General features: G+C 39.1%; 1 protein-coding gene across 10 annotated transcripts in view; it reads right to left on the reverse strand.

The window, feature by feature from the left end:
• Positions 1-15,061, reverse strand: part of MAST2 (microtubule associated serine/threonine kinase 2) — a 213,411-nt gene that overhangs the window by 178,623 nt on the left and 19,727 nt on the right. Inside the window, exon 2 of one of the 10 annotated variants that reach the window (XM_061451360.1) lies at positions 13,917-14,006. The exons of the other annotated variants lie outside the window; for them this stretch is intronic. The gene's annotated coding sequence lies outside the window, so the exon portion shown is untranslated. The remainder of the gene's footprint in view (positions 1-13,916; positions 14,007-15,061) is intronic. 10 annotated transcript variants of the gene reach the window in all.

Below are 15,061 nucleotides of genomic sequence, written 5' to 3' on the forward strand. Positions count from 1 at the left end.
CTTACAGTAAAGGGCTTCTTCCTTATATCCAATCTAAACTCCCCCTGTTTAAGTTTTAACCCGTTACCCCTTGTCCTATCACTACAGTCCCTAGTGAAGTGTCCCTCCCCAGCATCCTTATAGGTTCCCTTCAAAACACTGGAAGGCTGCTATGAGGTCTCCACGCAGCCTTCTCTTCTCCAGGCTGAACAGCCCCAACTTTCTCAGCCTGTCTTCATACAGGAGGTGCTCCAGTCCCCTGATCATCCTCGTGGCCCTTCTCTGGACTTGTTCCAACAGCTCCATGTCCTTTTTATGTTGAGGACACCAGAACTGCACACAATACTCCAAGTGAGGTCTCAAGAGCAGAGTAGAGGGGCAGGATCACCTCCTTTGACCTGCTGGTCACGCTACTTTTGATGCAGCCCAGGATACGGTTGGCTTTCTGGGCTGCAAATACGTGTTTCCCAGCAATCTCTACAACAAGCAAAAATACTCAACTGTGACTAACAAATATTCAAATCTGCAGGTCAAAACATGTTAAACTATTAGCAGAAGAAGGGAAAAAAAGCTACATAAGAGCTCACTGTGAACAGGTAATCCATTAACAGGAGAAAAAAAAAATTGTTCTTTTTTTTTTTTCAAGCCACAACCACTGATGTCACCTGGAAGTTAATTCCAGCAAACTGTTAAAGAGAAGAAATACAATAAATTGGCAAAGAAAACGCTAATAATAGTCTGTTTTGTAAGCAAGATAACCAATGAGTAATGTAACTCAAGGGGATTTGACACTTCCTGATTTTTTTTTAAAGCAAGAAAAACAGTCAATACTGAAAGCTGCATCTTCTATTTTTTAATACAGTAACTGTTTGTCCTTTAGAAGATAAAAGCCTGTCTTGTCCGGATGGTGTGCACATTATCTAAGAAGCATTCTTTTTCTTCTCAGCCTTTCCTCATCACTTTCTGTAATGCACGTACATACCCTTAACAAAAAAATAGATCTCATCCTGCCATTAGTTCTGCTCTAACATACTTTAAAGTACACTAAGAAAGAAAATTAAAGACCTAAAGAACAGATCACAAACCAAATATACAGCAATTAACACAATGGAACCATAGTATTTTGCTTTAGTATTTAGCACTGAGATTTACAACAAAAATCTTTTTTTTTGCCTTAACTTGCTAGCCTGGACATGACATTGAGAGAAGAGGGCCAGCAGTTTACCAGGAAGCTGAGGTGAGCCCAAATGTGACCAAAATTGTAGGCTGAATAAGAACTTGCAACTAAGACACTTCTTAACTGTATCTGCTTAAACTCATGCACTTGCCAGCAGCATCCTGAAAAATGCCAGAGACAGCAGAATCAAGGAAAATTACATTAAATCAACAAAGCCTCTTAGATGCTAATATATTGGCTTACTATATCAACAAGAGAGAAAAAACTTAAGTAAATGCCAATATTAAATTTTTAATATTACTGGAAAGCTAAGCAGCATGGGACAGCAATGGCTTCAATAGTTACAGTGCACACATTTAACATTCTGAATACCTACAGCTTCCTCTATACATTCATCTGCAGTTGATTATGCAGATGACAAATTCCAAATTTAAATCAGTCTATATATATTTTGTAAAACAGAAAATAATCCCACAGTTAAAAGTAAGCAAACAAACTGTGAGGGTGGTGAGGGATCTGGAATGGGCTGCCCAGAGAAATAGTAAATGCTCCATCCCTGACAGTGTTCAAGGCCAGGTTGCACAGGGCCTTGGGCGATGTGGTCTAGTGTACCTATGACAGGGGTTGGAACTGCATGATCTTAAGGTCCTTTCAACCCAAACCATTCTGTGATTCTACGAAACAAGCAAACAAGAATGATTCCCGAAAGACATAGGATCAGAAGCCTACTCTATGAGATTCACTCTCCTTATCTTGTTCTTCCAATACAAAGATCTTTTTTCTTGTTAACTCTTCAGGAAACAACTCCAAGGCATGTTTGATTGGAACTAATGAATCTGAAGATTTAATGTTGTTTCAAGTTGTTCACTTCGTTGCCAAGTGCTCCCAGCTGCAGGAGCACATTAAAAAGCCTTTTGAAAAGAAAAAGTAAATATTTGCAACTATGTACATTATTACCCCTTCCTGAGGACCATTGAAATGTAGAATCATTTATTCCTAATGGAACTGCATTTAGAAGACAAAGTAATTTGTGATTAAATTATATCAGTTTGAATGGTTTTGGTCCTTATATGAAAATACAAATAACACCACAATAGTTTAAACAAGCAAAGTACTTGATCCTACTTCAGGATCCCCCTACTAAGACACAAAAGGGTAGTGTTACTCTTGAATTCAGCCTGTAAATGCCAGAAGCCAAAAGAATTTCATCTAGTGAAGAAAGAGCAACAGAGCCTCTACTAAAGTCTGTATCAAACTTTACAGGAACTGAAAGAAGCCACTATCAGTATATCAAGACTCAAAACCCTATAACATGCTCACTAGTTACACTGAAAACAAAACCAGTCTGAACAAAGACACTGTACATTAAAGGCCACATCACTACTTTGCCATTGGTATTCCAGCATGACTATTTCAAACATAAGAATGTTGTATAGAGCAAAGAAGCAAACTCCTGGCCAGGCAAAAAAAAAAAAAAAAAAAAAATATCAACAACTCTAAAATTCGTCACCTGTACATTAGAATCCTCTCTGCTGTAAGGATTAAAAGAATTATGACCCAAAAAGATGTGATTTGTAATTAATTTTGGTGTTATAAGACACCAATAACACCTTCTCTTTGAATTTTTTCTTCCATGAAACTCAAAAGATACACCAAGCATGTGATGTGTCCCAACACTACTTAGTATTACTGCAAGTTCTCTTTGCATCCTATGTAATTCAAATGCCATTTATCTTCTATATTCTTACTAGATCTTAAGAACGTATGTTTAAATTTACTAAAGACCATAATCCACAGTATCAACATAACCAAAACTTCTCATTTGCCAGTTTCTTACAGATTTATTCAGATACTTATTACACAAAAACCCTGAATTTAACACCTTTCATTATAATTAAACTGTAAAAAAAGATGAGAACGGGAACTGCTTAAAGAATCAGGCAAGCAGCAGAAACACAGCTGTATCTTAAGCTGTGCAAGCAAAGGGACCCACGATTTCATATTGGCTATAAAAGGAGGAAAATTACCAGAACATTCTGCAGGGTACCTTGCAACACTGATACTACGGTTTTTCTATTTGAATGAGTGAGCTTTCAGATCTGCAACTGTATTTTTGTTCACATGACAAACATCGTCTCACTGTCTCATCCACAGGGAAAGAGCAAACCATAAAATACCCACCTACTTATACATGTGTAAATTCTGGGTTTAAGCGTATAAACAAAGTCACAATCAAGTAATTTTCATTGGAAATGTAAACTGCCTCTGTTTTTCTAGGGGACAGATGCACAAGACCTAGCGACAGGCTAGTTGAAAGTTCAGACAATTTACAAACAGCTGCTTCATAGCAATAGGACCTGAAAGAAAGTTTCACCTAATTTCCTACATTACACACAGGAACCCCTGGGTCACATTTCAAAAACCGAGAAGTTATCTGTGTTAGTTGATTCTCAATCCTATACAGAATTTTCTACATTTAATGCACAAATCAAATACATTTAAAACTAAATGACTAGCTGAACATACAGTCTGCAAGTGAATAATAATACATTGTACTAAAATGCGCATGCTGTAGACAAGTGATTTATTTTACTAAGAGTGCAGACTTCTCAAATTTTAAAAGCACACTTGCCAAAGAAAAATGTTAAGAACCAATAAGTCTGGAGTAGTCTCAAATAAAAATCTTTGCCGGTGCAGTATGAAATGTGGCCCTTAAAAAACCGTCCAAGACTAAGGGAGGTAGGTAGAGACAAATCCATGCCCAACTGTTCCAAAGCTTGCTTCAGATGAAGCTGTCTACATATTAAAGAAGGCAACTCATGAACTGAACTTTGCTGGAGAACCACTCAGGTGAGTTAAAAGGGCTTTTCTAATCAACGACTAATTGCAGATGTGTAATACAATTTTAAAACTTGATCTTAATTTATCAACAGTGCACATGGCCTGGAAAGAGAAGTATGAAACCAGAAAACACTACAGGAATCGTTTTTACCACACTACTTTTTTGACCAAGAAACTTCTACGCATTGTAGTTATGTCCTGAATAGTAGTAATAGTGGAATCATCTGTAGATGGACAAATCAGAATTAACAAGGCACAGTGCTCTGCTAAGAGTTAGAGCACTATTTCATAGAGTCACAGAATTGTTTGCGCTGGAAAGGACCTTAAGATCATCCAGTTCCAACCCCCCTGCCATGGGCTGGGACACCTCACACTAGACCATGTAGCCCCAAGGCTCTGTCCAACCAGGCCGTGAACACTGCCAGGACGGGGAAAGACCAAGATACATTCTAATCGGATGTTATCATCACTGAGGAAGATTATTACTTGCAGTAGGAAAAAGGGGGGGGGGGGAATCAAATACTTTCTTTTTGTTTGTTTTGTTCCAAGCCTTTGGCATCAATACTTTTGTCTCCATAAACCATCTGGAGTCTTCTCACTTCCTACCACAAATGAGATAAGCACATCAATGCACAGCAAAAATAAGAAGCACTTATGGGAAGTTTTCCTGAGAACAAATTTTCTCCCAAACTCAACAGCAGATCTGCACATACGGAATGGGGAAAAAAATATCATTTGATTATAAGACTGTAAATAAAACTACCAATATGCTTTAGACCTAAACAGTATGAAGTTAACCTTTAGAAACACACAAGCGCTTAATCCTTAGCTTTTTTTGACAGAAATCACATAAAATGGCAGCCAGAAATAAACTAATTCACATTTCTTATTGATGTCTGTACAAAGAAATGAAGTCTCTCTGGCACAAAAGATTCTCCTCATCAAGCACTGTAATACAGTTTCATCCCAAAGAAACAACAGCCAAAATTGTTTCAAGGACAAGGCATGTATTTCTTCCCTTATGCTTAAGAACAAAAACAATGCCCAACTGTTAGGTTTATGAACAGCATCAGGCTTCAAGCTCAAACGAAAGACTACAGTCAGCAGGCCCTCCTGCTAAACCGACACAACAATGCTGTGAACAGATTCTCCTCTGCACTAAAAGCAAAGATCAATGTAAAGGGCAAGGAACATACAAGCAATTAAGTGAATGCATAATTTCACGTTCAGGGTCATGTATTTTTGCAGTCTTTACACTGCACAGGTCCAATTTAAGTCATCTAATAAAACAGAAAGACGTATTTGCTACTAATATGCCACTGCATCCATCTATGCCTAAATGTTTAGACATTTCAGCTGTATAAACTTTACAACCCATTTGTAACTTTGCTTCTAAAACAGTGACTATAATTTATTTATTTGTACTTCCTGATCTTCTCATGCTGCCTGGAACACCTAATATCAGTCCTGCCCACTTTATTTCCTTTTAAAGGTCTTTTCGAGAGCTCCATATTAAAAATTGATCTGTATGACAATAATGAAATGTTTTTAAATGCACTAAATATTAGCATGATTTTAGTGACTAATCAACCTGTTTTAATTATTAAGCATTCAGTTTTTGAAAGGACGTTTCCTTGCTCTGGGGCCTCGCAATAGATTCTTTAAAATAAAAGCGGGGTCCCACTCCATTTCAAATGAAACGAACCATACTCATAAGAGCAGCTGCTGCTACCCCTCAGCTAGTCCTCAGTACACAGAGGGCATGGAACTATCAGGAGATTAACACAACAAGAAAACAAAGCAAAACAGTAAATTATTTCACTGCCTATCAGTGCCTTTTTTTTCCCTAAGTAGTTCCAAAATTCTCCAAGAGTTCAACACTTTGCTTGCACCAGTGAGGTTGGATTCTTCAGATCTTGTAGAACCTCTGAAAGCCACTTACAGATGAAGATAACTAAGCAGTTGTGCTGGTTTGTGTCCTTGCTTTGTAATGGCCAAGTGAGAGTGCAGAGAAACACAGTGAGATGATTATAAGCTGTATGCTTTTCCATGCAGAAAGAAGTAAGCCCCAAATTTAATACCTGGAAATCAATGTGCACAGGGAGACAGCCTTCTGGAAACAGGAAACCAGGCTTACACAATTTATAGAGAACTCAGGTGAGTTTATGCCCTCCTCCTGCATGTGTGTATGACTTCCAGTGTCACAAAAAAAAAAGCCTAAGCAGCGGTAATAAGTTCCAGTTATTATACATAGTACCAGGAAGGCATATTAGAAAATTACCTTTTCTTTTTTATTAAGCATTCTTACTGAGCTCAAAGCATGACAGCTGTGTATTTGAAGGATAAAAGAACAACATGCTCAAGTATCAATTAATCACTCTTACAAGTACTATACTTCATAAAAATCTTCAAGCTTCCAGAAAGGCAGCTACATTTTCACAAGTTTTAATCCCACAGACAGCACTGAATTCCCCTCGCTCCTTAGTGCACATACTTTTTTGCACCTAGTTTTTGTTTGCTTGGATTAAGAAAAGACATCAAAGTGTCTCAAGTTGAGGTCCAACCAACACACATAATTTGGTCTTTGGTAAAACTGTTTCCTGTATACTGCAGGCCAGCATTGTTTATCATTGTCACCATTCTGTACTTTCTCTTCTATCATGAAAGAAAAACTGCTCTGTGAATTCCACCATCAAATCCAATAGGGAAAAATCAACAGGGATGGCAGGACCTACAAACATTTAAATTTTCTTTTAATCCTGATGTGGTAGCAGCTAATGGATGGAAGTGACAAATGCACACAGTGTATATTGAGCTAATTTCCTTGAAACAGCTCACAGTAACTGCAAAAAGTTCAAACTAGAAGAATTCAGCCTCATATAAGCAACCATTTTAAGTGTTACTGGAAATCTATCTTGAATGAATTGTGGAACGTTTGAACATATGTACACAATGGAAGCAGCACTCCACAAGTGCACTGAATTCAGCTTATTGTAACTGTTAATATAATTATTTTTATTATTAGCAGAATCAGCTAAGATGCCAAACAAGTTTCAGAAATGCCAGCATCACACAGTAAAAAATTACCCAAGTGTCATTCAATTAAGTAACTTATTTGGGCTTTGTCCTAATGAAAGTGTTTATGGTGGATTACTTGTCACACTGCAGTAAAATACATTAGAGAAAATCTTCATCTATAGACAGTTCATGAAGATACATGTGGACTGAAACCGAATCAGAAAATACACTTCAAAGATTCTTGAACTCCCCATAGTCCAGCCCTTGCAGTGCTGTCTGCTTCTGGAAATTTAAACAGGTCCACGGACTGTTTTAAAGCACTGTTCTGCTTTTACATTCATGAAAATCCAGATGAACTAAAAGGTTTTCAGAAGTATATTATTGTTATTTACAACGTGTATAACAAAAAGTAACAATATTTAACAATATAGTTTTAATCAAAGGTGTGATTTTTGCAGGAAAGAAGCAGACTATCGTCCTATTTTGCATGTAAATAATGGACCTCCATTAACGCTGGAGCAATTCCAAAGACTGGCAAGCTACACAGATTTTTTTGTTATTGCTGGGTTTTCAGTCCTGAATCCTCTTCCCTCACTGCACTGTAGTGTGTATTTGTAACAGAACATTTGACAATAATTTCTGACAGATTACTAGTTTTAGGGTTCATGGGACCTCAGCTGGAAGTTAGACAGTACGATACCACAAAAAAACACAGCTTAGAGGAAGAGCAAGTACGAAAATCTTCAAAGCAGGTTTAAAAAATAATGACAGAGCTACTTCACTACAAAGCAAACAAGGCCTTCAGATCTTTCTACTAGAATGGGATATCACAAAGCATCAACTTCCTACAGCCAAGAGTGGCGTCTATCAAGACATCAAACGTGCGCATTTTCCTCACTTGAAAGATTTTTCTACTTCCTTGCAAAAAAGCAGAAGTTTTTGCTAGTGACCATGCACTCAGCTTCTTCCTCCAAAGAGCAGCATTTTCACCAGACTTCAAATAGTACTACATCACTACAAAAAGACACTAACCACAGCACATCATTATTTGATATGGAAATAAAACTGTTAAGACACTACATGACCTGTCCATTTAGCTACTGAGATTCTTGAGGAACAAGATCTTCTTCATGGATGATAAAGCGTTTTGGTTTCGTCTCACTTCTGGTCTTCACTGCTTCCTTAGCTTCAGCTACTCAGGTTCCATGAATAAGAATTAAATAACAGGGAAAAATAAGATCTGTTATTTGAAATAAATGCTTATCACTGTATCTATAATAATCCACTGCATTTCTTATAAGCATCAAAGCTATGTTAGCTTTTAAAGAGCACAAACAGCAGCTCAGGCAATAAAAATAACCTACTAGATAAAAATAAAGAACTGCTTTTTCTAGAGACTGTAAGAACTACCTTGACAGGCAGGACAACATTCACATTCTTTGTGCTGCAAGAAGGCACATGAGTTTGCTCTAGAAGTCAGTCAACTTCTAGGCACAAAGTCAGTAACGCATACCCATTCTTCCAACACAATACACTGATACTACTTGGTTTCCCAAAGCACACAGTCAGGAATGGATCTAAAGTCCATTTGAGTGTTTTGCAGATACCTAATCCTAGCCTTGGACAGCACCCCACTGTTATCCTCAAGTGCTCTGTAACAAACACTAAGCAGCGGCAGCTTTTCCCTTCAAGCTAATAACTGATTATGATTATAAAGACCTATAGTCCCACACCAAATCCAGCCACTTCTGACAGAAGACTCTTGGCTCCTTCACTTTTATACTCCTTCTGGACAAATAATACAGTGCATTGCTAAACTCAGATGCAATTCATCTGCAATATGAAAACCTGTATGTTCATAATCTCTCAACTGCCTGCTTAGCTATAGTAATGTGCAGGATATGAAATTAATGTGGCCAACACACAATATTTGCTCTTACTCTTCACTTGTGACAGGAAATGGACATTTCAACAGGCAAGCTGAATCATCTGAACTGCTGATGCAATGCCTACCTATAAATGATTTACATAAATGGATTTAAACAAATTAGGTGTGTCCACTAATACGCAAGTTTGAGGGAAGTGATGCTTTTATATCAGGCCAGAGAAGTGCTATATGCCCTTTGGTGCTATTTTCCTATTGCTTAACAAGCCCATGGCATAACTGGCCACTTTATGTGCCTTTTGTCTGCTTCTAGATGAATCTCAGTGGCTCAATTCTGCTATTATCTAACAAGCACATTGCAGAATTGATCACTTTACTCCATTCCCCTTCCCCTGCATTTAGATGACTCTCTAATCACTTCCTCCCCCTGCTAAATGTTAGTAAGAACAAGGAACTCAGAACAACACATTGCCAGCAGCTGCCATTGCTGCCTGACCAAAATACAGAAAGGCAAAACTATGGTTAATGAAGAAGTCAGGCAGGAGTAGCTCTGGCATCAACACAAATCAGTTTATAAAAAGGAACAAGACATACCTACAAGACACAGAAAGTTTTGTTCTTTCTGGCTTCTATTCCTGCCTCCTCAGGAAAAGGACAGAGGGGAAAACAGAGAGAACCCTACATGAACCCTACAGGGAACTGCTTCTCCTTCCACAGCTATGCTCTGGCTTCTTCACTACCTTTATGTCTCCACAAAGAAGGGGATAAACTTCAGAAACTCTGAGAATGAGCAAGAATGACTGGTTCACCATGTTAGAAGCTATTGCGAGCTGTTAAGCATAGGGTGCATGGATGGGGGAGCAGAAAAGGAGCTGCAACAGAGCTTTGATCAGCAGCCTGGGAGACACAAGTATAGAGAAAGCTCAGAAGCAAAGTGCCAACTGAACTCAAAAAGCTTGCTTCTTCACCTTTCAAAAGGGAAGGCTCATAGTAGAAATATCTAAAGAACACCGTCATGCAGTCTAAGTACAGGATTCATCACAATAGAGGTACTGCATTTAATAGTACTGGGGGCACCTAGAGGGAAAAGGAAAAAAAGAAAAGAACACTTATATCTGAAGCACAGAAGTTCTGACTAGGCAAAAAAGACCTCAATTTCCAGGCTTGCCACGCCGCAAAGGAAGCATCGGAACAGCTTCTTTGCAGCTGTGAAGGCAAAATAAATCTGACCAGCACTCTGAGCTTTGGCCAGTTTCTCCCTGCTGGTCACTGACTGCTCTCCAAAAAAGTGAGCAGGGTGACAAATCAGTGGAAAATATTCTTTGCCATTCCTTTAAAAAAATAGAAATAAATCAAAATATAAAAACAACATGAAAGGGAAGATAAGCTTCCTAACCTGTCTTTTCTAAGTTACAGACTTGGACCAATTTTCACAATGGCCTGAACATCGGGAGTAGAAATATCCACATAGGCATAATGTTACAAAACCTTCTCTCATCCGACACACCCAGCTGTGGTAATGCAATCCCGAAACTGGAAAAGGACAAGTATCAAACAGTAGTGAGAAGTAACCTTGCCTGTGATCACACTACTACAGGCTGCTGCCACAGTATTACCTATTTCTGGTACACACAGTCCAAGAACAACCGGGGGAAGCACAAAGCACTAGAAGCAAAAGAACTCAGTGTCTCCCAGTTGAAGCTATATTTTACACTTTGCATACTTGCACATGGAAAAGATATCAGATAGTAGAGAATTCTTACTGCCTGTGCTAGCATAGGCATATTCCACAGCTGAAAGTTGGACATTAGACAAAACAAGCTTTGAAATAAGATGTGGTTTAGTTTCCTAACTGCAGGAATAATTAAACATTGGCAGAGCTTTCCAGAAGAGGTGACAGACACACCATGATTTAAGGCTAAGATAAGATCAATTTCTAAGAGAGATGTTTTAATCTTTCAGGAAAGCTCTGAAGCCTGCAAACATGGGGAAATCACACTGGATGATCACAGCAATGCATTTGGCTTTGGGACATACAGATCCGCAAAGTTTCAAAGACACCCACAGAGAAAGGAATACTTTTGCTACTCTCAGAAAGTCTGTGTAGCACTACAGTTCCAAATGACTGCAATAGTTAAATCATAGTCATAGAATGGTTTGGGTTGGAAGGGACCTTAAAGCTCATTCAGTTCCAACACCCCCTGCCATGGGCAGGGACACCTTCCATTAAACCAGGTTGCTCCAAGCCCCATCCAACCTGGCCTTGAACACTGCCAGGGATGGGGCAGCCACAGCTTCCCTGGGCAACCTGTGCCACGTCATCACCTCCCTCACAGTATGGAACTTCTTCCTAATGTCTAATGATATTCTATGATTCTATGACTTGATTGTAAACCACTCACTTTGTTCAAAGCTCAGGAAATACTTGCTATCCAATACAGAAATGACAGAATGTACTGTCTAGGAAACACACAAGATCTTCAGGTACACCACAATTTACAGCTGGAGATAGCCTACTGCACTGCCTGCCCTACAGAAAGGACTTCCCCAACAGAAAACTGACCTGGACTAAAGACGGTTTTGTCTTTCTGCATATTACATATGCAGTTTGTCTGTTGGCATCAGCTGAACGTTTCCTGTACAACAAACATACAAGCAGCAGGGGAGCCTCCGGGTTTAGCAGCATTTCAGTTCAACTCTTTGTCAGCAGCAGCCAAGTTCAACTTTATCCAAGACAAAAGGTCCATCTAACCCAAAATCCCACCTCTACAACCTGCAGTACTTCTTCCAGCTGCTTAAACTGCTTGTTGAGATTCTGCTGTTGCTGCTTCTTCATTCTACTGTTGCTGCCTTCATCTGTTTATCATCCCACAACATCACAAAGTCATGGAATCTACTCAAATTTTCTTCTGGTCCTGGCCATCCAGGGAAGGATGTAGCACCTTCCTCCTAGCAAGAGGAGGGAAGCTTGACAGAAGTGAGGGTAAAATACTAACAAGCATGGAGTCTGCTGTCTACCCTCTACATACCAACATGGTCTTGTACACTTCCATCATAACCACACCTTAAGTTATAGCTTCTAGACACTGAAGAATCCTTACTATGAGAACTCTGACCTTTGACTTTGGGGAAAATGCCAATAAAGGCACCTCTGACAAATACCGGCTATGACCCATGGGAGAGCTTTCACAATAAATATTACAGTGTCTCAAGCTAATTACATAAGTATGATATGGAAACGATCTAATGCTTAGAATACGCCTTTGGATGAGGGCGGCTGTCATTCATAAGCAACAATAGCTTTCGCCTCAACTTTCCTTTTTTTTTTTCTTCAATGCAGTCAGCAAACACACGATGATTAAGCTGACACTATGAAAATCCAAGTGGGCTGTGTTTGACAAAGGTGCCCTCGCTCAATGAAACTGAACTGTAACAGGATAAGAAGGACAATTCATCTAAGAGTTAATGACTGATTAACATAGAAAATAAGAACTTGGAACAATTGGCCTTTTTCCCAGAGAAGAAGGATCAGCAGTGGAGTCCCACAAGGATCTGTTCTAGGATGAGCACCTCCCTCATTTTAAAGGAAAATCTGGCAAAGAAGCTTAACAGTTAGATGACAGTTTGCTGACAATGCTTAAAGTTATTCAAGGTTGCAAAACTGATGGCCAAAGATCTGAAGATGACCTTAATAATACTGTTTAAGTGGCCTGTAAAACAGCAGATAAGATCAAACGTAGATAAATGCAAAGTGATGAATAGTGTAAAAAAAATATATATATACATATATATAAAAAAAAACTAAATTTATACACACAAATCCTGAACTAGCTATTACCACTTAAAACAGGGATTGTAGAGTTACAGCAGTTCCAGAGGTGCCAACTCAGTGCTTAAAGATCATCAAGAAAAAGCAGGCAGAAGCTTAAATAATAAAACCTAATAAGCTGTATAAGTTTACAGGGTGTCATATGCTGAAATGCTGTAGCCAGTCCTGGTTTATTGCTCCCCAGCCCTGTTCCTCCAATTCTTGCATCACTGTCACCACTCAAGAACACACCTGCAAAAGCTGCAAAGAAAACAGCTAGAACAATGAAAAGGATCCAGTCACTTCTGTCTAAAACGCCTCTGGAAAAGTCACAAGCCAGGGATGGCAAATAAAAGAAAGTTCTCAACCCATAAGCCACACAGCATAACATGGGTTTTCTTTCTCACTGCGACGTAAGAACATATAAATGACTCCACTCGGTCACATTAGAGATCCCTCTAGCCCAGTATCCTGCCTCTCTGAGCTGCCAAAAGCAGATGCTATACAAGCACTAACAAACAAGTCATGAAACAAGCAGGTAGAAAGTTTAAAAACAAACAAGAAGTGTTTTTTCCACACAAAATGTGTTTAAGCCACAGGATGATGTGGATGCTACAAACCTACATGGCTTCAAGTACCGATTGGACAAATGCACAGAAGAAAAACCCACTGGGGGCATTAAAAACAAATTTCACCTCTAGATCCGGAAACCTGTGAGCCACAAATTACTGGAGGCCAGGAGAGGTATTTCCTCAATATACACTGTGCTCTTCTCCAACAGCATCTGCTTTTGGCAGCTCAGAGAGGCAGGATACTGGGCTAGAGGGATCTCTAATGTGACCGAGTGGAGTCATTTTTATGTTCTTACGTCGTTCATAAAAAAACTGAAAACATTAATCATATGTACATCAGAACTGTAAGCACAGCATGTTAAAGGACCGGATTTTCAGAGGCCTAAAGGTCACTACAGTGATTAACTACTACAGTCACTGTTTGACAAGTACTTTTTCCAACATTAGAGTAGCTTAGTCTCCCCCAACCACAAACTCATGTAAATGTATGGCAAACAAACTGTGAAATCTGAATTTAATTCAGAACGGTTCCCTGCAGCTGTGCACACTGTTACACTGGCACAGCTGAGGACATTCTATGGGCTTGGAAACACCAAAGCTACTTAAATCAGAAGCGGCCCCAAAGGAAATATTTACCAAGCTACAAGCTGCATCAGTGGAAATGGAGTATCACACCGCCTTCTGCATCTCCGGAGGCCCTTTCCATCACATCCACACTACCAACCCCTGGTGTTTAAAGAAATAACGGATTATTGATCTTAAAAGACAGAAATGCTGTGAGTAGAGGGGTTCTCCTCTGAAGTTTAGGGACATCAAAGCTTTCTTCAGCTGCAAAACTCCTTGAAGACTCCATTGCACTGAGTACCTGACAGCACATAAGGATCTGTTCCTGCAAGTCATACCAGGCTTTAGTCAGAGCACCCAAGCTAAAACCAGACTGGCAGAAGCCACCATTCAAAAGCCTCGTGCAGCTGAAAAACTGACATATCTCAATTTGAAGCCCTTCCCGATTTGTAATATTAATGCTGTGTTGGTGAAGCTTCCCAAGCTCAATACATCACATGGCATGTAGCATGTTCTGCACCCACAATCTGTAGAAAGTTCAGTTCACAACTACCAAGAATGAAAAAAACTCTACTAATTTCCATGTCTTAAGGTCCTTTCCAACCCTAACTATTCCATGATCCTATATCAATATCAAATAGGGTATGTCAGCACCCTGCTATTGTCTTTGATAGCTCTGCCAAACACTATCTTAATGGACAGCTGGGAAGAAACTAAGTCTTTTTGATTACTTTCTTTCCTGAATAAGGTTACCAGTGTTCTTTAATTGTTTCAGGAAGTGATGAGCACCCAAAGCAGCAGCTGGATTAAGAAGGCACTAGAGAATAAAACAAAAAATTAAAAAATAGAGCTCTCTTCTTCCAGGACCCAGTGTGAGAAATCTGTATTCAAGAGATATCCACTGGTCACAGCTAAGGTACAAGTTTCCTATAATTGAAGGCAATGTAACGCAGCTTTTCTAGAAAAAACTAAGGCATCATAAACAAAAAAGAGTAAGCCTGTGCATCTGCAACCATGACGTGAACTTAAAGACACCTTTGTGACAAGAAACGTCAAAGAACCTATTTTTTCACCACCATGCTCCTAAAAATGCCAAAACAAAGCAATGAATTACTGCATCCTGGGAGTCTTCATACTTACAATACTGACTCTTCTTCAGAAAACGAAAGCATTAGTTATCATCTACATTTTTTAACTGCTGAATCTCATTCCACATT

This window comes from Pezoporus flaviventris, unplaced genomic scaffold (assembly GCF_033815535.1).
Source record: "Pezoporus flaviventris isolate CSIRO_AGI_PZ_B2104156 unplaced genomic scaffold, CSIRO_AGI_Pfla_v1 ptg000013l, whole genome shotgun sequence".
NCBI lineage: Eukaryota > Metazoa > Chordata > Aves > Psittaciformes > Psittacidae > Pezoporus > Pezoporus flaviventris.